Source organism: Macaca thibetana, chromosome 5 (genome assembly GCF_024542745.1).
Source record: "Macaca thibetana thibetana isolate TM-01 chromosome 5, ASM2454274v1, whole genome shotgun sequence".
Classification (NCBI taxonomy): Eukaryota; Metazoa; Chordata; class Mammalia; order Primates; family Cercopithecidae; genus Macaca; species Macaca thibetana.
This window is the reverse complement of record NC_065582.1, coordinates 159,892,023-159,915,831: the sequence shown is the minus strand read 5'-3', so window position 1 is coordinate 159,915,831 and position 23,809 is coordinate 159,892,023. Positions and strand designations below refer to the sequence as shown.

Below are 23,809 nucleotides of genomic sequence, written 5' to 3'. Positions count from 1 at the left end.
GAGTGAAGATGGGAGGAGCTGCCAGCAAGGCCCACTGCTGCTCCTGGCTTAGAAGGGAGCTCTGGAGCAGAACCAGCTGGGGGCCGGCACTGCTGCTTAGAGTGGAGGAGGCTGGCCGAAGGGACTGTGGGTCGTTTTTAGTCAGGGAGCGCGTGCATTGTTTGTGCTCAATTTCAGACATTCATTTATAAACAAATTCAACCAAGGGATATTTACTGCTTTATGTTGCTTGTGATCATTATTTTGCATTAATGGAGTATACACATTTGTAAATTCAACAGGAAATAATTGAGTTTTGGAAAGCTACAGTAATTTCTGTGTTATATCATTTATATGTGAAAAGTTGGGCATTTCTATAAGTTTTTAAAATTATCCATTTGTTACTTTAACATTTTAAAATTACGGTGTTTTCCTGATTTTAAAAGTAATATTTTCCTTACTGTAAAAAAAAAAAAGAAAAAAAGTCGATGATAGAAAAGTATAAAGAAGAAAATAGCAAGCAGGTCAAATACTGCTACCCCAAATAATCACTTTTAATATTTTAGTATGCTTTCTGCTAGATCTTTTTCTACATATTGATGTATATTTTACATAATTGAAATCATACTATACAATTTTATATCATGCCTTTTCACTTAATATAAGCATTATCCCAACATCATTAAAAAACTCTTCATGAGCAACATTTTAATGACTGTATACTAATATGCTATTGTATGGATTTACCATAATCTTTTGAAGTATTCTGTCATTAAACATTTGGCTGTTTCTAAATTTCTGATATGTGGAGTAAGAGCATTTCACATTTATTGAGCACTCTGTATGCCAGGCACTGTTCTACACTTTTATATTATCATTTAATCTTTACACCAACTCTGTCAAGTAGGTTCTTTTATTATTATTACCATTTTACTGATGAAACTAAGCCCAAAAAGTCAACTTGCTGATGGTCATATAGCTAGTGATAGAGCCATGTTCTTAATTTCTAAGTCATACTGTGTAAAGTCTAATCAACACTTTGGTTTCCTAGGGCATATGATTTTAGAAGTTTACAGAAAAATATAAGATTTTTAGCTTAAATTTTAATCTATATGTACATAGGTATGTATATATACACACACATGTAGTCTCACATGCCTTGGACATAGCTGGTTTTAAGGTTTCTTCATATAACCATGTTGATAACCACCCTCCATTCAATGTTTGAATGTGTATGAGTGCCCTTTGACTTCACACTACCTTTTCTCAATTACCATTATGGTTAAAACTTTGTTAATTTAATAGGCAAATAATGTCCAATAAGATTGGAAAGTTTTTTCATATTTTCTTAGCCTTGTGTATTTTTTATTTTAGTGAATTGTTTTTGTGCCCATTAAGTTCTTGGGGTCCTACTGTTTTTCTAAATCTTTTGCACAGTTAGCTAGTCTTTCAAATGTAGCTATTCTTATATTCTTCATTTGCTAACTAATCAGTGATTTCAAAAAATGATACATGTATTTTTCTTACCGATTTTAGAAGTAAATGAAAGAAAACCTAGATTTAAGTTTTAGTCTTATTGATCTTCTGATTTGGGGTATTGAATGGGAGAGTTTCACCTTGCTGATATGGTCAAGGTGGGTTTTCCCCAAAATATTACAGGCAAGAGACAATATGGGATCTGCTTAACTCATTCAACAAATGTTTAATAGCCTACCACATGCCAAGCACCATGATCAACTCTGAAGGTATAAAGACTAAGGTGGCAGGTGCCTTCTTTAAAGGAACTTGGCATCTAATGGAGGAGACAGATCAGTCAGAAGTCCTTGTAATGAGTGGGGTGATAGAAATGAAAAGTGAATATTGGGAAGGTGGGACCCAGTGGGGAGAGGGATTGTATAGTTCAAAAGTATCTATTAAATCAAGGATAATTTAATGGTGCTGCTTTGTCGAGGACATGGAGAGACTGGCTGTGACAGAGACATACAGGACCAAGGGCAAGTTGGTTTTAGGGTTTCTACTCACTAGTGGTCTGGTTCTGGCAAATGAGCTTGCAGTTACTGAGCTCCAGGGAAACACCTGCTGCTAGCTGTGGGGGTGCTTATTTTGGAGCAAAGTGCCAGAAATACCGCATTTGAGCAATCATGTAAACCCAGATAATACTGATTAAAGAGAGTTCCCTCCCCACATTCCCAGCTCTCAAACAGGGTAGACTTTGTTGAAAGACATTGCCCTTCAGATTTGTCAGGGTAGCCCTGATGCTATCTTTACTCAGCTGATGTCAAGTGAGCTTCGGGCCAAGTTTCAGGATTTGACCTCAGTCCCGTGATTGGGCTTTTCTGGGTATCTGCAAAGTCTGAAGTGGCTCTCAAAGGGTCTTCTCTAGGGCAGTAGGCCTAGATAGGAGATCATGGAGAAGCCTCAGTCTACATTTTGATTTCCTGTTAGTGTGATGGGATTGAGACAGATGCCTCACAGTCTTTCATGAGTTGCAGCATTTTGATGGCCAGAGTCCCCAGCATCCAGGTGATTCAGTTTTTACTGGATATGTTGCAGTGTCTTCATTAACCTCCAAAAGTGACGGAGAGCAGTGAGCTGAAGGGAAGGAGTGCAGTTCACCTCCTCCTGGTGAGAGCTGCTCTGCCCCAGGAAGTCACAGTGGCTCAGCCATTCTCAATCGCCAGTCCCTGAAGCAACAGCCAAGCATCCGCTTCCCACATGGTGCTGTTTTGCCCTGCCAGGTTCTAGTTCCCTGTGAAAGTGGGACTCAGAAATCTTATGTGGGTCAAAATACTTCATCTCGTGCTTCAGGTTTACTCAGTTTGATAGGGTTTTATTGCTAGCAGCCATCCAGTGTTGCAATTCTCATTCTTAAGAACATCTGTGTACTCCTTAAGCACCTCTTTATGCTCTAAAATATCTACATAGGCTAATTTTCCCATGTGTGAAAATGTCAACTGCTGAAATATTTCTACAGACCTCTGGCTTCTAGGGTGTGGTGGCATCAGATTTTAGGGAAATTGAAAGTCACCAGCTCTAAGGTACTGGAAAACGTTTCCAGAATAAGAAATGTGGCTTTGTTGCTTGATTATTCTCCACAAAAAAGCTTTCTGTTATCATTTAAGATGTTTATCTGTAGCAAAAAGTACAATGAGAAGAAATGAAAAGGGGTGTTGGGAGTGTGGGGTGTAAAACGGAGCCTGGGTGCAACCGTGAACTGCTCTGCTAGAGGCTGCCTTTGACTTAAAGGTAAGAAAATGAACCTGTAAATAGGCCTGGGCATGAGACCTTGGGAAGGAGAGAGGAGCGAAAGGGTGCATTTGTTGTCAACTCACCAAATCTTGTCCATTTCGTTCCCCGAATATCTCAGTGAATGCCCCACTTGTTTATCTACTGTCCTGGGGCTTTGCTTCTCCATTTCTCATATTATTCACTTCAAAAAGCAAACTGAACCCAGCCTCACCACCCGCTTCATCCTTTCATTGGTGAGCTCTCTAAGTTGCACAGTGGATTTTCTCTGAATAAAATTTTTCTATGCCTTTTGTTGCCTGTGGGATAAAATATAAACTTAACCAAGACTAGCAACGGCCCTTGATATTATGTGCCCTGCTTACTCCTCTGGCCTCGTGGCTTTTGTGGACATAATCAGTCACACAGAACTTCATGCAATTTCTGAAGTAAAGCAAGCTGCTGCTTTTGCCTGGAACGTCCCCTTCCATCTTAGGCAACTAATGCTAAACCTTCAACTCCCATATCTCTAGGAAGCCCTCCATGCATGCCCCCACCCTGGGTGAGATACCACTTGGGTGAGATACCACTTCTGTAATGTGAAAATTTTCTTTACTTTTTTTTTTTTTTTTTTTTTGAGTCAGGGTCTTACTCTTATCTAGGCTGGAGTGCAATGGCGCGATCATGACACACTGCAGCTTCAACTTCCCCAGGTGCTCAGGTGATCCTCACACCTCAGCCTCCGAGTAGCTGGGACTTCAGGTGTGCGCCAACACACCCGGTTTCTTTTTCTTTTTCTTTTTTTTTTTTTTGAGACAGAGTCTCACTCTGTCGCCCAAGTGGTGTGATCTTGGCTCACTGCAACCTCCGCCTCCAAGGCTCAAGCGATTCTCTTGACTCAGCCTCCCGAATAGCTGGGACTACAGGCGTGCACCACCATGCCCAGCTAATTTTATTTTCTTTTCTTTTTTTGTATTTTAGTAGAGATGGGGTTTCACCCTGTTGCCCAAGGTGGTCTCGAACTCCTGAACTCAGGTGATCCACCCACCTCGGCCTCCCAAAGTGCTGGGAATATAGACATGAGCCACGGTGCCTGGCCCCCCGTCTTCTTTTGTATTTCTTTTTTGTAGAGATGTTTCTCCATGCTGTCCAGGCTAGTCTTGAACTCCTGTGCTGAAGCCATTAAATGTGTGGAATTTATTTATTGCAGCACTTGACACATCCAATGACCTGTTTACTTGTTTGCCCAATAGACTGAATTACATAAGAGCAGAGACTTTGCTTTGTGTAGCTTCGAACTCCCAAGAACTGGCACTTTAGGCACTGAATACATTGCATGCCTGATGAGTGAATAAATGAACAACAGACACTATTGCTGGCTTCCAGCGCCAGGCTGCTAAAGGCCATTACAAATGGAATGACCAGAAAACAGTTCAAGAGTATTACCCAATACAAGTGAGTGTTATTTTCACTTGTATATACTCTATTTTCATTGTCTTATGGGAGGATTCCAAGAAAGGAGGAGATCAAAGTGGCATAAAGTGACTAGTATGTCCAGTATGTTTTCTTGGAGAAACATATTTTCAGAGCTGAACTCTGAAGGATGAGTGATGTCTGAATAGGCTCAATAGGAGGAACACATTCTTTCCTTTCAGGTTTTTGCTTAGTAAAGTGATTTAGCCTATCCACTCTTGGTCTCTACCACCTCTCCCGCACTCAGCATTTAATGGCTATGCAGCATATCTGATAATTAATGTGATCTCTTATATTATTCGATCTTATTTCAATAATTATATAGTGAGAGAATACAATGTGCTGTGTGCAGGGCAAACAATACAAGAAGCATAGCCCTTTCCTACTTCGTTAAATCCATAAGTAATTAAATTACCATGCTTGTTATTAGTGCTATGAACAAAGGGTTCACAGGGCCGTGAGATTACTTAAAGGAGGCCTAACTTAACTTGAAGGCAGGGATGGGTTTTGCTGAGGAAGTGGCATTTGTGCTAAAGAGATAAGAGTGGAAAGCACAAGTTTGACCTCAGGGTTTTTGACAGGATCGCATTCAGCTGCAAGTCACAGAAAACACAACTAAGCAGACTTATCCATCCTGAATTGCCTGATGGCCCAAGGTAACCGCAGCCATCACATTCACAGGGCAGGAATAAGAAGGGCAAAGGCAGGATGGTGCGTGTCAGTGGATGCTACTCCCTTGTAAAGAGCATTTTGGGAAGCCTCACCCAAAAACCATACTTTTCAGCTTGTTGACCAGAACTGAGATGCCATGCAGTCATTCTCAGCTAGAGAAGCTGATAAATATAGCGGGTTAGCACTGATTCATTGATTGACTGATTGTATGCTTCTGCCCTTAAACATAATTTGGGTTCTACTGATAAGAAAGAAGGAGGGAGAGGATTTTGAGTAGAGTTAGAAATGTATGCCACAGGCACAAGCCGTGTTCTCATGTCTAGCTTTACTTGGGAGCTCTGCTCTTCAGGACAAGTGTGTGTGCATGACTGCATGTGCGTGAATGTAGGGGTGTCAGTGGACACTTGCTTGACCTTGAGATAAATTTTAAGATATTTGCATTTCTATCATGGGCCAGAAATCTTTCTAGATGCCAGGAGTATAGCAGTAAACAAAACAGACAAAAAGCCCCGCACCCATGGGGCTTTCATGTAGTGGTGCGGACAGTAAACAAAATATGCAATATGTTAGATGAAGGTCACAGGGAGTGTCCAAGTAGTGATGGTGGAGATAGTGGGTCTAAGTTTTAACTTGGGTGGTCAGGGAAGACCTGTGTGAAATAGATCTGAGTAATAAGATGAAGGAAGTGAGGGACAGTCATGGAAACACCTAGAAAAGAACATCCCAGGCAGAGATGGAACAGTCAGGACCAACAGGTACAAAGGCTTTGGGTTTACTTTGTATTCCTGGTGTATGTTTGTTTAATGGATTCTCCATTTTTAAAAACACTATTTCTTCCTGTGGACACGGGTACAGTTTCACTATGTGCAGAAGGGCACCTCTGTAGTGGGTGCCCTTTGCTAGGGCTTTCCTCCCCCTTTGGAAAAAACCAAGTGCCTGAATGCTCATCTTGATAAATTGTTAAGTGCCTTTTCCCACTTCTCTCCCTCTTCTGAATCCTGTTTCCTTATTTTGGGGGGGGGGGTGGGGATTACGTGCTGTAGTCATTATGAAAATAGACTTTGGAGTCTGATAGTTCTGAGCACGAGACCCCTGGCATTTCTTACCTATGAAATAGAACAAATAACTTACCTCTCAGAGCCTGTTTTCTCATGGATGAAGTAGGGATGCTAATAATGCTGCTTCACTGTTGCTATGGGTATTACATGAGATGATGCCTGAGAAAGGCTTAACGCAGTGCTCGGTCCCTCTCAAGTGGGTCCTTTGCAAGTAAGTCGACTGAACCCTTCTCCCCTTCCCTGTGATCTTCAGCCCTGTGTCACATGAAATGTCTTGAGGGTAGGTCAAGTGCTGACTCTATGAAAAAAGCACCTCTTACTCCTTACCAGTGTGTGAGAGCTCCATGTCACACTGATGTTATTCAGTGAAGTCATGTGTCCTAGCCTGTCCCTGCATCCCTTCCCAAAATCTTTTGAGAGGTTGAGATGAGACCTTTGTGTTACTTGAGTGACAGACACCAATGATGCTCACATGGAAATCTTGTCATCTTCTGGAACTGTCTACCTGTGGACTCATTATCGCCAACCTCTTCCTGTGCCTTTTTGGCCAAAACTGCCTACTCTTCCAGGGGCCAACTCCTTTGCTGCCACTTCTCCTTTTCAGCCTTGTCATGGATCCTACGCTTGATATCACCCATGTTTTCTGTGTCCATTCGCCACACGCTGGCTTTCCTTCCTACGTTGACCTACCTCAATCGCACAGCACATCACTGCAAGCACCCGAGCTTTTCCTGTACATCCCTGATTTCCCGCCACAGATGAGTACAGCCAACTCCCTTTTTACCCCCGACTCCGCGGTTGTTCCAATAGGTCTCTTTCCTGTTTCCATCAGTGAATATTCAAATCCATATGATCTCTTCACATCATCTGCTGCACCACCCAATCCTGACTCTCAGTAAGACTGCTCATTTGGTATGAACATCTTCAAATTCTTGCCCTTTACTTACAAAATTTGTGTGTGTGTGTGTATACACACAGCCAGCCTTTCCTCCTTTCTTCACTATGAGAAGAAAAGTTATTTCTGTAACCAAGAGTCATCCAGACATTTGTGTTTTGAATTTTTTGCCCTCCTGCTCTTTCCAGGATTTGACTCATTAATTGTCCTATCTTTACTGTTTCTCTAACATCTCTCTTTCCATGGCTTTTTTTCACATTATGAAATAAGCTCAAATCTTTATCTTAAAAGAAAAAAATTCTTTTTTTTTTTTTTTTGAGACGGAGTCTCACCTTGTCACCCAGGCTGGAGTGCAGTGGCCGGATCTCAGCTCACTGCAAGCTCCGCCTCCCGGGTTCACGCCATTCTCCTGCCTCAGCCTCCCGAGTAGCTGGGACTACAGGGGCCCGCCACCTCGCCCGGCTAGTTTTTTGTATTTTTTTTAGTAGAGACAGGGTTTCACTGTGTTAGCCAGGATGGTCTCGATCTCCTGACCTCGTGATCCACCCATCTTGGCCTCCCAAAGTGCTGGGATTACAGGCTTGAGCCACCGCGCCTGGCCGGAAAAAACTCTTAACTCTCTTGTTTTCATATCTTATCCAAGCACCTAGGAAGATAGCCAGTGATTATATATCTAAGTTTTATTTTAAGGGAAGTGGTGTCAAAGAATCATTAAACTTATTAATGAAAGGGCCAGCAGCATGGTAAAACTGAATTAAAGAAAATATAAAGGACTGGGCATATAAAGTAATTGCAATAAGATAGTTTAATTACATACAAAATAAACTATAACCTTTGGGTTATAATATTTTCATTTGCATCTCTGCAGGGATGAGTTTCATTTTCCTTCCTATTGAACAAGAATAATTTACATTTCTATCAGCTTTCTACAATTAACATCCACCCTTACAAAGTTAAAAAATATCCTAAATAGTAAATAGCAAGTCAAATAAAGCATACACTCCTAGAGAATCAGAACTCCAGGCAGGCCTGCTATGCAATGTTCAACACGCACTAAAAGGACATGTAAAAATCTCTTTTGCTTAATTCCAGGTTTTGGATGCTGTTTCTTTTTTTAGAAAAATAAAAAATTGCTTTAATCTAGATAAAAGAATAGCTACGGAGCTACTCGGTAAAATGTTCGAATGTACACCAATGTGGACGGGAGAAAGGTGAGTTGCTGCCACTGCTGCTGATTTTGCACATCAGTTTCCAGGAAGATCTTAGAAGAAAGTACAGGTGACTCTAGGTCAGAGACCACTAAATGGAAATTCTTCCAAAAGATGAAAAGATGACATTGGGGTAAGGGAAAAGGATGACCTCATAACCTTCTTTCCAGTTCAAAATTCTCTGAGATGAAGCAACCTGCAAGCATTTTTATAAATGAAATGTAGAGTTGAGGAGCCACTCCATGAATCCTAGTAGCCGGCCAAAGTTCACTGCTCAGTAAAGGAAATCTGAATTCAGACCAACACAGCCATTTAGAGAAAACCACTTCCTCACCTGACATCCATGTCTGCCTATACTCCAGATTTGGAGGGGGCAGATGTTAGGCTCCTATGTCAACTTCTTTTTAAAATATATTTTTTATTTCAATGGGTTTTTGGGGATCAGGTGGTGTTAGGTTACATGGATAAGTTCTTGAGTGGTGATTTCTGAAATTTTGGTGCACCCATCCTCCGAGCAGTGTACACTGTACCCAATGTGCAGTCTTTTATCCGCACCATCCCCCACCCCCCACCACACTTCCCCGAGTCCCCGTAGCCCATTAAATCATTCTTGTGCCTTTACATCCTCATAGCTTAGTTCCAACTTAAAAGTGAGAACGTATACTGTTTGGTTTTCCATTCCTAATTACTTCACTTAGAATAATGGTCTCCAACTCAATCTAGGTTGCTGCAAATGCCGTTACTTGCTTCCTTTTTCTGGCTGGTGTATATTCCATGGTATATATATACCACATTTTCTTTATTCACTCATTGTGAGCTGGTTCCATATTTGCGCAATTGTGAATTGTGCTGCTATAAACGTGTGTGCATGTGTCTTTTTCATGTAATGACTTCTTTTCCTCTGGGTAGACACCCAGTAGTGGGATTGCTGGATCAAATGGTAGATCTACTTTTAGCTCTTTTAAGGAATCTCCACACTGTTTTCTATAGTGGCTGTACTAGTTTACCCTCCCGCCAGCAGTGTAACAGTGTTCCCTTTTGACCATATCATGCCAACATATATTATTTTTTGGTTTTTTAATCATGGTCATTCTTGCAGGAGTAAGATGGTGTCACATTGTGGTTTTGATTTGCATTTCCCTGATGTTGGGCATTTTTCATATGTTTGTTGGCCATTTGTGTATCTTCTTTTCAGAATTGTCCATTCATGTCCTTAGCCCACTTTTTGATGGGATTATTATTATTATTATTATTTTCTTGGAGACTTGCTTGAGTTCCTTGTAGACTCTGGATACTAGTCCTTTGTCGGATGCACAGTTTGCAAAGATTTCCTCCCACTCTGTGGGTTGCCTGTTAACTCTGCTGATTATTTCTTTTGCAATGCAGAAGCTTTTAGTTTAATTAAGTACCATCTATTCATCTTTGTTGATGTTACATTTGCCTTTGGGTTTTTGATCATGAAGTCTTTGCCTAAGTCGATATCTAGAGGGTTTTTCTGATGTTATCTTCTAGACTATTTTTGGTTTCAGGTCTTAGATTTAAGTCTTTGATCCATCTTGAGTTGATTTTTGTATAAAGTGAGAAATGAGGATCCAGTTTCATTCTTCTAGATGTGGCTTGCCAATTATCCCAGAACCATTTGTTGAATAGGTTGTGTTTTCCCTATTTTATGTTTTTGTTTGCTTTGTTGAAGATCAGTTGGCCGTAAGTATTTGGCTTTATTTCTGGGTTCTCTGTTCTGTTCCATTGGTTTATGTGCCTATTATTATTATTATTTCTAAATTTTTATTTATTTATTTATTTATTTATTTTTGAGACAAAGTCTCACTCTGTTGCCCAGGTTGGAGTGCAGTGGTGCCATCTCGGCTCACTGCGAACTCCATCTCCCAGATTCAAGAGAGTCTCATGCCTCAGCCCCCTGAGTAGCTGGGAATGCAGGTGCCCACCACCATGCCAGTCTACTTTTTGTATTTTAAGTAGAGATGGGGTTTCAACATGTTGGCCAGGCTGGTCTTGAACTCGCATCCTCAGGTGATCATCCCTCCTCAGCTTCCCAAAGTGCTGGGATTACAGGAGTGAGCCACTGTGCTCAGCCATATGTGCCTATTTTTATACCAGTACCATGCTGTTTGGGGGACTCTCACCTTATAGTTTGAGGTTGGGTAATGTGATACCTCCAGCTTTGTTCTTTTTGCTTAGTCTTGCTTTGGCTATGTGGCTTCATTTTTAGTTCCATATGTATTTTAGGGTTGTTTTTTCTAGTTCTATGAAGAATGACAATGGTGTTTTGATGGGAACTGCATTGAATTTGTAGATTGCTTTTGGCAGTATGGTCATTTTCACAATATTGATTCTGCCCATCCATGAGCATGGAGTGTGTTTCCATTTGTTTGTATCATCTATTTCTTTCAGCAGTGTTTTGTAGTTTTCCTTGTAGAGGTCTTTCACCTTCTCGGTTTGGTATATTTTTAAGTATTTTATTTTATTTTGCAGCCATTGTAAAAGGAATCGATTTATTGATTTGATTCTCAGTTTGGTTGCTGTTGTTGTATGGCAGTGCTGATCTGTGTACCTTGATTTTGTATCCTGAAACTTTGCTGAACTCATTTATCAGTTCTAGAAGCTTTTTGGATGCGTGTTTGGGATTTTCTAGATATATGATCATATCATTGGCAAACAGCGATAGTTTGACTTTATCTTTATCTATTTCAATGCCCTTTATTTCTTTATCTTGTCTGATTGCTCGGCTAGGACTTCCAGAGCTATGTTGAATAGAAGTGGTGAAAGTGGTCATCCTTGTCTTGTTCCAGTTCTCTAGGGGAATGCTTTCAACTTTTCTCCATTCAGTATAATACTGGCTGTGGGTTTGTCATAGAGAGTTTTATTACCTTAAGGTTTGTCCTTTCTATGTTGATTTTTCTGAAGGTTTTAATCATAAAGTGATGCTGGATTTTGTCAAATGCTTTTTCTGTGTCCATTGAGATGATCATGTGATTTTTGTTGTTGATTCTGTTTATGTGGGGTATCACATTTATTGACTTGCGTATGTTAAACCATCCCTGCATTCTTAGTATGAAACCCACTTGATCATGGTGGATTATCTTTTTGATATGCTGTTGGACTCAGTTAGCTAGTATTTTGTTGAGGACTTGTGCATCTATATTCATCTGAGATATTGGTCTGTAGATTTCTTTTTCCGCTCGGTTTTGACCCGAGGACCTTTCGCGTGTAAGGCGAACGTGATAACCACTACACTACGGAAACCGATGTGCACCTGTAGATTTCTTTTTTTTTGTTATGTCCTTTCCTGGTTTTGGTATTAGTGTGACACTGGCTTCATAGAATGATTTAGGGAGGATTCTTCTTTCTCTATATTTTGGAATAGTTTCAATGGAATTAGTAACAATTCTTCCTTGAATGTCTGATAGAATTCAGCTGCGAATCCATCTGGTCCTGGACTTTTTTTGTCTTGGCAATTTTTTTTTATTACTATTTCAATCTAACTGCTTGTTATTGATCTGTTCAGAGTTTCTATTTCTTCCTGGTTTAATCTAGGAGGGTGGTATATTTCCAGGAATTTATCCATCTTATCCAGGTTTTCTAGTTTGTGCTTTTAAAGGTATTCATAGTAGCCTTGAATGATCTTTTGTATTTCTGTGGTATCAGTTGTAATATCTCCTGTTTCATTTCTAAATGAGCTTATTTGGATTTGTGTTTTCTTTTCTTGGTTAATCTCACTAATGGTCTATCAATATTATCTATCTTTTCAAGGAACCAGCTTTTGATTTCATTTATCTTTTGTACTTTTTTGTTTCAATTTCATTCAGTTCTGCTCTGATGCTGGCTATTTCTATTTTTCTGCTGGGTTTAGGTTTGGTTTGTTCTTGTTTCTCTAGTTCCTTGAGGTGTGACCTTAGATTGTCTTTTTGCACTCTTTCAGACTCTGTGATATAGGCATTTAATGCTATGAACTTTCTTCTTAGCCCTGTGTTTGCTGTATCCCAGAGGTTATGATAGGTTGTGTCATTATTATTCATTTCAAGGAGTTTTTTAAATTTCCTTTTTGATTTCGAGATCATTGACCCAACGATCATTCAGGAGCAGATTATTTAATTTCCACATATTTGCATGGTTTTGAGGCTTCCTTTTGGAGTTGATTTTCAATTTTAGTCCACTGTGGTCTGAGAGAGTACTTGATATAATTTTGATTTTCTTAAATTTGTTGACTCTTGTTTTGTGGCCTATCATATGGTCTATCTTGGAGACCATATGCTGATGTTCTATGTGCTGGTGAATAGAATGTATAATCTGCAGTTGTTAGGTGGAATGTTCTGTAAAAATTTCTTAAGTCCATTTGTTGCAGGATATAGTTTAAGCACATTGTTTCTTTGTTGACTTTCTGTCTTGATGACCTCCCTAGTGCTGTCAGTGGAGTATTGAACTTCCCCACTTATTGTGTGGCAATCTGTCTCATTTCTTAGGTCTAGTAGTAAATGTTTTACGAATTTGGGAGCTCCAGTATTTGGTGCATATATATTTAGGGTTGTGATATTTTCCTGTTGGACTAGTCCTTTTATCATTATACAATGTCCCTCTCTGAGTTTTTTTGCTGTTGTTGATTTAAAGTCTGTTTTTGTCTGATATGAGAATAACTACTCTTGATCGCTTTTGGTGTCCATTTGCACGGAATATATTTTTCCACCTTTACCTTTAAGTTTATATTTACCTTAAGTTTATGTGAGTTCTTGTGTGTTAGGTGAGTTTCTGGAAGACAGCAGATACTTGTGAATTTCTGTGAATTCTTATCCATTCTGCCATTCTACATCAGTATTGAGATGTGAGGTGCTATTCTGTTCATTGTACTAGTTGTTGCCCAAATACCTTGTTTTTTGTTTTGTTTTGTTTCATTGGGTTATTGTTTTATAGGCCCTGTGGGATTTATGCTTTATGGAGGTTCTATTTTGGTATATTTTGAGACTTTGTTTCAAGATTTAGAACTCCTTTTAGCAGTTCTTCTAGTGCTAGCTTGGTAGTGGTGAATTCTCCCAGCACTTGTTTGTCTGAAAAAGACTTTATCTTTCCCTCATTTATGAAACTTAGTTTCACTGGATACAAGATTATTCGCTGATAATTGTTTTGTTTAAGGATGCTAAAGATAGGACCTTACTCCTCCTAACTTGTAGGGTTTCCGCTGAGAAATCTGCTGTTAATCTGATAATCCTTTATAGATTACCTGATGCTTTTGCCTCACAGCTCTTAAGATTCTTTCCTTTGTCTTGACTTTAGATAATCTGATTACTACGTGTCTAGGTGATGATCTTTTTGCAATGAATTACCCAGATGTTCTTTGAGCTTCTATTTGGATGCCTAACTCTCTAGTAAGTCCAGGGAAGTTTTCCTCGACCATTCCCTCAAATAAGTTTTCTAGACTTTTAGATTTTTCTTCTTTGTCAGGAACACCAATTATTCTTAGGTTTGGTTATTTAACATAATCCCAAACTTCTTGGAGGCTTTGTTCATTTCTTTTGATTCTTTTCTCTTTGTCTTTGTCAGAATGGTTAATTTGAAAGACTTGTCTTGGAGCTCTGAAGTTCTTTCTTCTACTTGTTCAATTCTATTGTTGAGACTTTCCAGTGTATTTTGCATTTCTCTAAGTGTTTCTTTATTTCCAGAAGTTGTGATTTTTTTTTTATTGGTGCTATTTATTTCTCTGGAGATTTTTCTGGTTCATATTCTCTATTATTTAAAAAAATTCTTTAAATTGGTTTTCACCTTTCTCTGATTCCTCTTTGAATAGCTTAATAATCGAACTTAGGAATTCTTTTTCTTGCAACTCAGAGATTTCTTGGTTTGGATTCATTGCTTGTGAGCTAGTCTGATCTTTTGGGATTGTTAAAAAACCTTTTTTCATCATATTACCAGATTTGTTTTTCTGCTTCCTTCTCATTTGGGTAGACTATGTCAGGTGAAAGATCTGGTGTTCAAAGGCTGCTGTTTAGATTCTTTTGTCCCATTGGGTGGTCCCTTGATGTGGCACTCTCCCCCTTCCACTAGGGTTGGGGCTTCCTGAGAACCAGACTACAGTTATTGTTACTGCTTTTCTGGGTCTGCCACACAGCAGAGCTACAGGGCTCTGGGCTGGTACTAAGAGTTTGGTAATGTGATTCATCTTCAGGTCTTTCAGCTGTGGATATTTGCACCTGCTCTGGTGGAGGTAGCAGGGGAGTGAAGTGGACTCTCTGAGGGTCCTTGGTTGTAGTTTTGTTTTGTGCACTGGTTTTCTCAAAGGCTGGTTGTGGTAGCAGTTGGTTGGCCTCCAGCCAGGTGGTTTTGCTTTCAAGAGGGCATCAGCTGATACAAGCTTGCCCTGAGGTCACCTGGATAAGTATTCAGGTTTCTCAGGTAATGGGCAGGGTCATAGAAATCACAAGAGATTCTGTCTTTTGTCTTGGGCTACCATAGCAAGTAGAGAAAAACCATCGAGTCGGGGCAGGGATAAGCATGCCTGAACTTCAACTTTCCTTGGGTGGGGCTTGCTGTGGCCACTATGGGAGATGGGGGAATGGTTCTCAGGCCAACGGAATTATGTTCCCAGGAGGATTATGGCTGCCTTTGGCTGTGTCATACAGGTCGCCAGGGAAGTGGGGGAAAGCCAGCAGTGATAGGCCTCACCCAGTTCCCACACAACCATACGGCTAGTCTCACTCTTGCCACCAGCAGCAAATTTATATCCAGGCAGCGGGTGAGCAGGGCTGAGATCTCACCCCAGGCTACAAGCCTCCCCACTGAGAATGCAGGCAGGGCTTTCAGGCCCCACCCTTCCCCACTTGTTTCTGTGCTCATATCTGCACTTCCTGTTTGCTGCCCTGGAAGGTTCTGCCCAGGAAGGTTCATGCTCATGAAATTATTACAAAATTCATCTAGAAGTTTCCTTCTGCCTATGGTCCTTCCTCAATTCTACTGGCAGCCCTCCCCAAGGACCCCTGAGAGACAAAGTCAGACATGGCTTCGCTGGGGACTGGGAGTGCCCACAGGGCTCTTCTCACTGCTTCTTCTACCTTTATATTTCACTGGGCTCTCTAAGTTTTTTTCAGCTCTAGGTAAGGTTAAATCCTTCTCTGGTGATCTGGATTTTCCGGTCCTCTAGTAAGGCTGTGTGTTTGGAGGCAGGCCTTCCCCTTCTCACACTTTGGGTGCTCACAGTTTTCTGGCTACTTATGGAGTTTGCAGCAGCAAGCTGCTTCCTCCAAAGTGCCTGTGAATTATTTTGGTTTTCTTGGTATGTTCTTGCAGTAGTTCTTGGAGTCAAGGTTCACAATGTGAGTCTCCACACACTGTTCCATCTGTTCAAGTGGGAGCTGACAGTCCTGCCTCCTAGCTGCCATTTTTCTTCTTTCTTGGACACTTTTCTAACAGCCATCCTCTGTGATCATAAAAAATCCCTAAATATTATTCTTGATCTCAAAAGCTGTTGTTATTTTATTTTGTCCAGTTAATTAACAATGCAGCAAGAAGTGTTAATTAACATATGTAAATTTCCTTGAACTATGGTCAGCACATTCAGTGCCATATAGTGTTAGTCAACTATTAAGGCCAAAAATTAACCTCTGTCATAAGAACTAACAGGGAATCTAGTGTTGTGTTTTCAACAGGCTGTATTACTCCAGAGAACTTTGTATCACTCTTATTTGTGCTCATGTCCTGAAGCTAGGAAACCAACCCCGAGAAATTAATTTCTACCAGTGTTGCTTGGAGTACCTGTAAATGTTGATGAATTTATTTTCTTGACCTCTTCCTCCTCCCACTTCCAATCTGTTAAGGTACTTAGTCTGCCAGGAAGTGATTCTCTCCTCTAACTAAATATCCAGAACTCCAAAAGCCATAGAGTAGACCAATCTCCTGGGAGGGTTTTGTGAGCCTTGGTTCCACATATGAAACACAACTCCTGTTATCAATGGGGGCTTGCCATACCTGCTTAAATAAGATTTATTCTAATATAACACTTTAAGGCTTTGGTTGTACAATTGATTTTTTCCCTCACTTTATCTTGATTAACGACAACAACAACAAGAGCTTCTTATTGGCTCCTTGCCAAAACTACCTTGCTTTTAAAGGCAAACAGACTTAAAACTATTTGTCCCTGAATTTTGAGGGGTCCGTGAGAATATAATACGATTTAAATAATATTTCATTTTAGTATGCGAAAGCATAGTCTAAAACAGAGGTCAGCAAACTTTTATTGTAAAGGACCAGATAATAAATGTTTTCAGTTTTTTTTGTTTGTTTGTTTGTTTTTGAGACGGAGTCTCGCTCTGTCGCCAGGCTGGAGAGCAGGGGTGAAATCTCAGCTCACTGCAATCTCCTCCTCCTGGGTTCAAGCGATTCTCTTGCCTCAGCCTCCTGAGTAGCTGGGACTACAGGCATTTTGCAGGCCATGAGTGTCTGACGTAAGATTTCTGCTCAAATCTGCCATTGTAACATGAAAGCAGCCATAGACAGTATGTAAAAAGGGGGCATATCTGGATTTTGCCTGTCATGGGCTGCATTTGATGTGGAGTGAGCTGGAGTTAGCCCATGGACCATAGTTCAATGACTCTTAGTTTAAAGGCCAGGGATAGGTCAAGAAGAAAGAAAAAGGGCTCACTGTATGCCTATAATAAAATAGAATATTAAAAATAATGCTAATACACAATAAGTAAATTAAAAATATCATAAACAACCACAATTATATTCATTTTATCAGTTCATTCAGTCTCATGTAATTATTACTTGCACTGGCTCTTGAAACTATATTCTGCTTTTACAAAGTTGCTGCTTCCATAATAAAACAGAGCCCTAAAAATCCTGACTCCCTTGCTACAATCTGTAGTTGTTTAAGTGGTATCTGCTTGCAAGTCTGTTCTCATGTAAGTAATGAGTCTATTAACTAAAAGTATTGATGAGTAAAAGTACCTCATCCTTTTCGTTGAGGTTCTGAGGATGTCTGTCTGTTCAAAGACTACTTTTCAGCTTGTGGCTTGTAGCAGAACCTTCAGGGAAGTATGAGAGAAAAGCCAGAAGTTGATGATAGGACTCAATGGTGGTGGGACTTCTTTTTATTACAGTGATTGATCATACTGGAATGGAAGAGAGCAAAATCATTTGCAAAGATGCAATGGATAACCATTTTATAAGATTTGCATCGCTATGTCCCCCTGAGGGTAAGGACATATTACAGAAAGTGAGGACACACAAAACTCTTTGGGACATTCCTAAAATATAAAATCTCTGAGAAAAAAATTAAGCCAGAGAAAGCTGAGCTCTCTTCCACTGGACAACTCTCCCCATTTAGCTCTCAGGTAGCTCTCATCTTTATGTTTACCCTGATCCAGTTCTTAGCCCTTTTCTCTTATCAATTGTGTGTTTACCCAGTGAAGTTTTACCCCTTGATGTAATGTCAAGTGTCTTGTACTAACAATTTGTATTTTTATACATCCCGCCCATTCCTCATAATCTGCCCTCTATACAGCTCCACTCGTAGGTTTCAGAGTCACTAAAACACAACCTGTTCAAAGCATAATGTATAGGGACTTCCATTTCTGGCTCTGATAAGGGTTAACTGTTCTGCCATAAGCAAATATAAAACAGGTCAATAAATATGAGGAAGTTAGTTTCACACACTGAAAAACAAGTATTGCCAGACCATATTCCTTGAGAGAAGAGAAACACATCAAGTGAACCACACAGTCACTACAGCTTTCTGTCTGGTGCATTTTTTGAACTTTAGTGTAGGTAAGGAGGATATGGGTTTCTTATGGGTCCTTTGCCCAGGGCTAGGTGGTACATACACCGAGTGAGCCTTCATGAGGCTTAGCAGAGAGTGGCTTTTGATTGGCTAGGGGTTGTATGGTACTGTGAGACATTGGAGTTTTGGCCAGACCAGATGGAATGTTTTCAATGAATGCTTCAAACCTCATAAAGGCCACATGCTAGGAGTAGGATCATGTTCTAGAGCAGAGGGCAGAAAACTGGCCAAATCTGGATTATGGGCTTGTTTTTGTGCATCCTCCAAGCCAACAATAATTCTGCATTTTAGAAGCAGCATCATCAGGAGAAGATAGGTGAAGGAAGAGGAGGAGAGGGGAAAGGAGAGGAAGAAGGAAAATGAGACAGAGACCATATTTGACTCACAAAGATCAAAATATTTGCTACCTGGTCCTGTGCAGACAATATTTGCCAACTCCTACAATAATGTCCTGGACTAGGAATAAATGTAAAACAGAACCACCCTAGAAAAGGAATAAACCAAGCCAGAGTAGGGGAACTTGGCACCAACTGACTGCTTTGCAGAACAAAACTAATGTTCTTTAAAGAAGACAACATAATCCAGACTCTTCATAATGTATCACACACAACACCCAGTATAGAACAAAAAATTTCTAGACATATAAGAAATTAGAATTATGTTACTGACGATCAAGGGAACAAAACCCAGTTAATGGGAGTAGAGTTTTATATGACTCAGATGTTGTAAAGACTAAAATTTTAAGATTGCCATTGCAAATGTGTTCAGGGGTAAAAAGGAAAAAATGGACACAGTAAGTGAATAGGTGGAAAACCTCAAATGGAAAACCTCAATAGAGCAATAAGCATTATAAAAAGAAACAAATGAAAATTCTATAACCGAAAGGTGCGCTGTTAGAAATGAAGACTTTACTGGATGGGTTTGACAGTAGATTGAAGACTTCACAAGAAAAAGTAGAGTGAACTTGAAATCAATAAAAATTATTCCATCTGAAGAAGAAAGAGAAAAAAATAGGAAAGATGAAAACAACGAACAGAGACTTAGTGATCATGTGAGATTATTAAGTTGTCTAACATCCACATAATTGGGATTCAAGAAAGGGAGAAGGGAGGGAATGGGCAGAAAAAAATATTTGAGAAAACAATACCTGAAAATCCCCAAAATTGGGTAGAAAAAAATTAATATTTATCCAAGACGCTCAGTAAATCCCAAGCAAGATAAGTACACAGAGAACGCCACTTAGAAAATCTTAAAAGATGCCAAAGAAAAAAGATCCAACGCAGGAGAACAATAATGCCTATGACAAATGCCTTCTCCTAGGAAGCAATGAGGGCCAGAAGACATAAAAGAACTTCTTAAACTCATTGAGAGAAGAAGGAAAACTGTCGCAAAGACAGGTGTTTTCATGCTAATTTTATCTGGCATGAATATCCTTCAAAAATTAGAATAAAATAGATTTTCAGATCCATTTCTAAAAAGCTGAGAAGATGTGTTGCCAGCAGAGCTACACTAAGAGAAATGCTAACGGAAGTTCTTTAGCCTCCAAAGAAATGATATTAGATGAAAACTCAGACCTATGGAAAGTAAAGCAAAGCACCAGAAGTTTTAAATATATGGATAAATATAAAAAGTACTGTCTGTTTTATTCTCAATTTCTTTTTTCTTTATATTTTTAAAAGTTGAGATCAATTGGAAGATGAAAAGAAATTTTATCCAGGGTCTTGTTATGTTGGCCCCGCTGGCCTTGAACTCCTGACCTCAAGCGATCCTCCTGCCTTGTCCTCCCAAAGTTCTGGGATTAAAGGAGTGAGCCACCATGCCCGACCTTACTTCTCAAGTTCTTTAACAAACATATAACACTTTGAAGCAAAGGTAATATTGCATTTTGAAATGTATAATATATGTTGAATAAAATATGACAATAATAGCTCAGGGGAGAAAAATGAAACTGTACTCTTGAAAGCACCTTGCATTTCACGTGAAGTGGAATATTACTCTGTAGTGTGTGGTAAGGTAAGGGTTAATGTGCTCACTAGAGCAGCTGCTATAAAAAATAAGACATACCTAAAACCTCGATGGAAGGCACAGAATATTAAAAATGTGGTTAATTCAAAAGAAAGCAAGCAAGACGAGATGGAGGAACAAGAACAAACAAAATGGAATGGAAAGACCACGCGCGGTGACTCATGTCTGTAATCCCAGCACTTTGGGAGGCCGAGTTGGGCGGATCACGAGGTCAGGAGTTCAATACCAGCCTGGCCAACATGGTGAAACCCTGCCTCTACTAAAAATACAAAAACTAGCCATGTGTGGTGGCGCGTGCCTGTAATCCCAGCTACTTTGGAGGCTAAGGCAGGAGAATTGCTTAAATCTGGGGGGCGGAGGTTGCAGTGAGCCAAGATTGCACCACTGCACTCCAGCCTGGGTGACAGAACAAGACTCCGTCTCAGAAAAAGAGAAAAAAAAAAAAAAAAGACTGGAAAAACACAAAACAAATAGCAAGATAATACAATTAAACCTAGTCATATTAATAATTACTTAAAGTGAACTGACTACACTCTTCATTCAAGAGGCAGAGAACTTCTGACTGAATAAAAATGTAAGACCCACAGTGTGTTGCCCATAAATGATGAAATTTAAGTATAAATAGACATGTAAAAAAGGAGGGGAAATTATGTATCAGAAAATAGTAGGCATAAGAAAGCTGGTATGCTTATATCAATTTCACCCAAAGTAGCCTTTAAGACAAACATTATTACTACATAGAAAGAGGGACATTTCATAATGAGGAAAGGGTTAATTTACCAACAGTGCACAAACATCCTAAATACGTGTGTTTATATAAGAAGTACATGATAACAGAGCTTCAAAAGGCATGAAACAAAAACTCGTGGAATTAAGGCAAGAACCAGACAAATCCACAATTACGAGAGTACATTTCAACACTCCTTTTTCGTACATTGAAACAATGGAACAAGAAGGAAAAGGGCAAGTTGGGAGGCTGCCCCTCCCTCACCTCTCTGACTGCTATGCCCCATGAACCTTCCGCTCCCAGGCTGTCTCATACACATATTTGAAATGTCCTTCCTTAATCTGTTTATCAGAAGTATGTGGAATCAGATATAAACACTGTGATGCACATGTCATGGTTTTCTTTATTCTGTGACAGTTATAACCCCTCGATTATTTAACCAAGAGGGAAAACAAGCTGGGGCACCTCGGTGCAAATTAGCTGAGAGTGCAAATCAATGGCAACCTCTCAACTCGTTTGGCATTGGGCTCCCTACGTGCAAAAATTTATTTACTCAATAGTGACACACACAGAGCCTGGCATCACTTCGTACACATTTTTTTCTCTCAGTCTCTTTTGGTTATTTGACATTGTGGCCATTGTTAGTTATGATTTTTTTCCTTGTTTAACGATGTGATTATTTGAAAACATCAGAACAATAGCCTCTGTCTTCTTTGGCAATTTCTGTCTTTGACTTTTAGTGCTTTCTTCTCCTTTGTTGCTCTCCCCATTGTGTCTTCCATCCCCTGGTGATGAACTCTTGGGGGAGATTTCTCAGGCGTAACCAGGGTTAGAGAAATGACTGGCCTAACCTACTGATGAATCAGCATGTGAATGGGGAAACCGCTTACTGCATTTGCAGATAGATGGTGCACAGGCCGGGCTCAGTGGCTCCCGCCTGTAATCCCAGCACTTTGGGAGGCCGAGGTGGGCGGATCACCTGAGGTCGGGAGTTCGAGACCAGCCTGGCCAATGTGATGAAACGCCGTCTCTACTAAAAATACAAAAATTAGCCAGGCGTGAATGGTATGCGCCTGTAATCCCAGCTACTCGAGAGGCTGAGGCAGGAGAATCACTTGAACCTGGGAGGCGGAGGTTGCAGTGAGCCTAGATCATACCCTTGCACTCCAGCCTGGGCAACAAGAGCGAAACTCCTTCCAAAAAAAAAAAAAAAAAAAGACGGTGCATGGTTTCATTAAGCCTTACTGTGCACAGGTGTATAAATTACAGAGGGCAGGGCAGCTAAAGCCAATGCTGTGTTCGAATCTTGTCTTCTCACTTGACTACACTGGCATTTCAGTGTGGCACATAAGCACTGGACACATTTCTAAGCTGGTAACAGCCCCTGGGTTCTCTCTTCGTGTTTCATTTGGTCAGTATTCACTGGCAATATTTTTTCTTCTATTCCAAGGGTCACAAACTGGCTGTCACAAATTGGCTGGCTTTGAGCCAAAGCTGGTCCTCAGACATGTTTTATTCAGACAGCTCAGCTAAATTTTTTAGAAGTTGCCAAATTAAAATACCTGGAGATTTCACACACATGCACATATTTTCAGCTTTCCTTAAACAAAAAAACCCAAAACACGCAAAAATAAATAAATAAATAAATAAATAAATAAAAAATAAAGGAAGGGCAGTACTAAGACTGGGCTGCGCATGCATGCAGGCTCTTGGCGGGCCTTGTGGAGGTCTGAGTTTGCCCCTCTTTTTCTGGTTAACGTGCCCCTCCTCAACCTCTCCGATGCCTCAGAGTTCAGGGACGTGAAGAAAAATTTTGAAATCTCTCATTTAAAGATTGCATTGTTTGGAACTGTGAGTCTCCCTTCCTCATCGTTATCACATATACCAGCCAGCAAACCCTTGTATTACGCTGCTGATTTTACAACTGGAAGATGGCAATCAGAAAAATAAAAAAGGGCTGTGGTTTCTCCTAATTTCCTCTAGATGGCAGTATTGTATTGGTATTTTTCCAATACGCCCCAATTCCAGCTGCTTTCCAAATGTTAATTATGTAATTTTTCAGTGGGAATAATCTTTGTTTCTAAATTTATTACAGTATTTTTTCAATAATGTCAAATTTATCAGTAAGCAGGTAGAGTCCACAAAACTGCAGTTTTAAGAGAACAGAACGACCGACTTTTTACCCCTCCTTGGAACTTCCCGAGTTGATGAGTAGAAACAGAACATATTGCAACGTATAATTGTCACGATTATGCGGGCTGTTCATTTAGCGTTTTCGTGTGCACATGCATTCAGCTGCCACATCTGCAGTGCACGCTGGAAAAATAGCCCCTTCTCTGTGCAGTTGGAAACATCGACTGTTTCTCATTTTGGAGCAATTTCTTTATTTTGTTTTGTGGATAATGAATGTTACCCACAAATATGGGAAGCAAGGAAGCAGAAACACAGTTTGTATTACGAGGAGGCTCTTAGAGATATCCACATACACAAGTAGACAAATGTGAGCTGCGTGTCAGCCTCATACAAAAACAAAGCAGGTACTGCGAAAGGGAAGTTGTGTGTGTTAATGAGATTAATGGTTTCAGAACAAATCCGTTTCAGAGCAGCTAATTAAATATTTCACTTTGAGTTATTTGGTGTAATTTGCTTTGGTATTCGACAAATACTAAGTATTTAATTTTATCTTCCAGCACAACCCGTTAATATTTCACTGGTTGAATTCTTTGGTGTGGTGCTTTGAGTTTTGAAACACCTTTTGAGTCC

General features: G+C 40.0%; 1 non-coding gene across 1 annotated transcript; it reads right to left on the bottom strand.

The window, feature by feature from the left end:
• Window positions 1-11,701: 11,701 nt before the first annotated feature.
• TRNAV-UAC (transfer RNA valine (anticodon UAC)) lies at window positions 11,702-11,774 on the bottom strand. Its single transcript has one exon. It is a non-coding gene; the product is annotated as a tRNA-Val (tRNA).
• Between the last annotated feature and the right edge of the window lie 12,035 nt (window positions 11,775-23,809).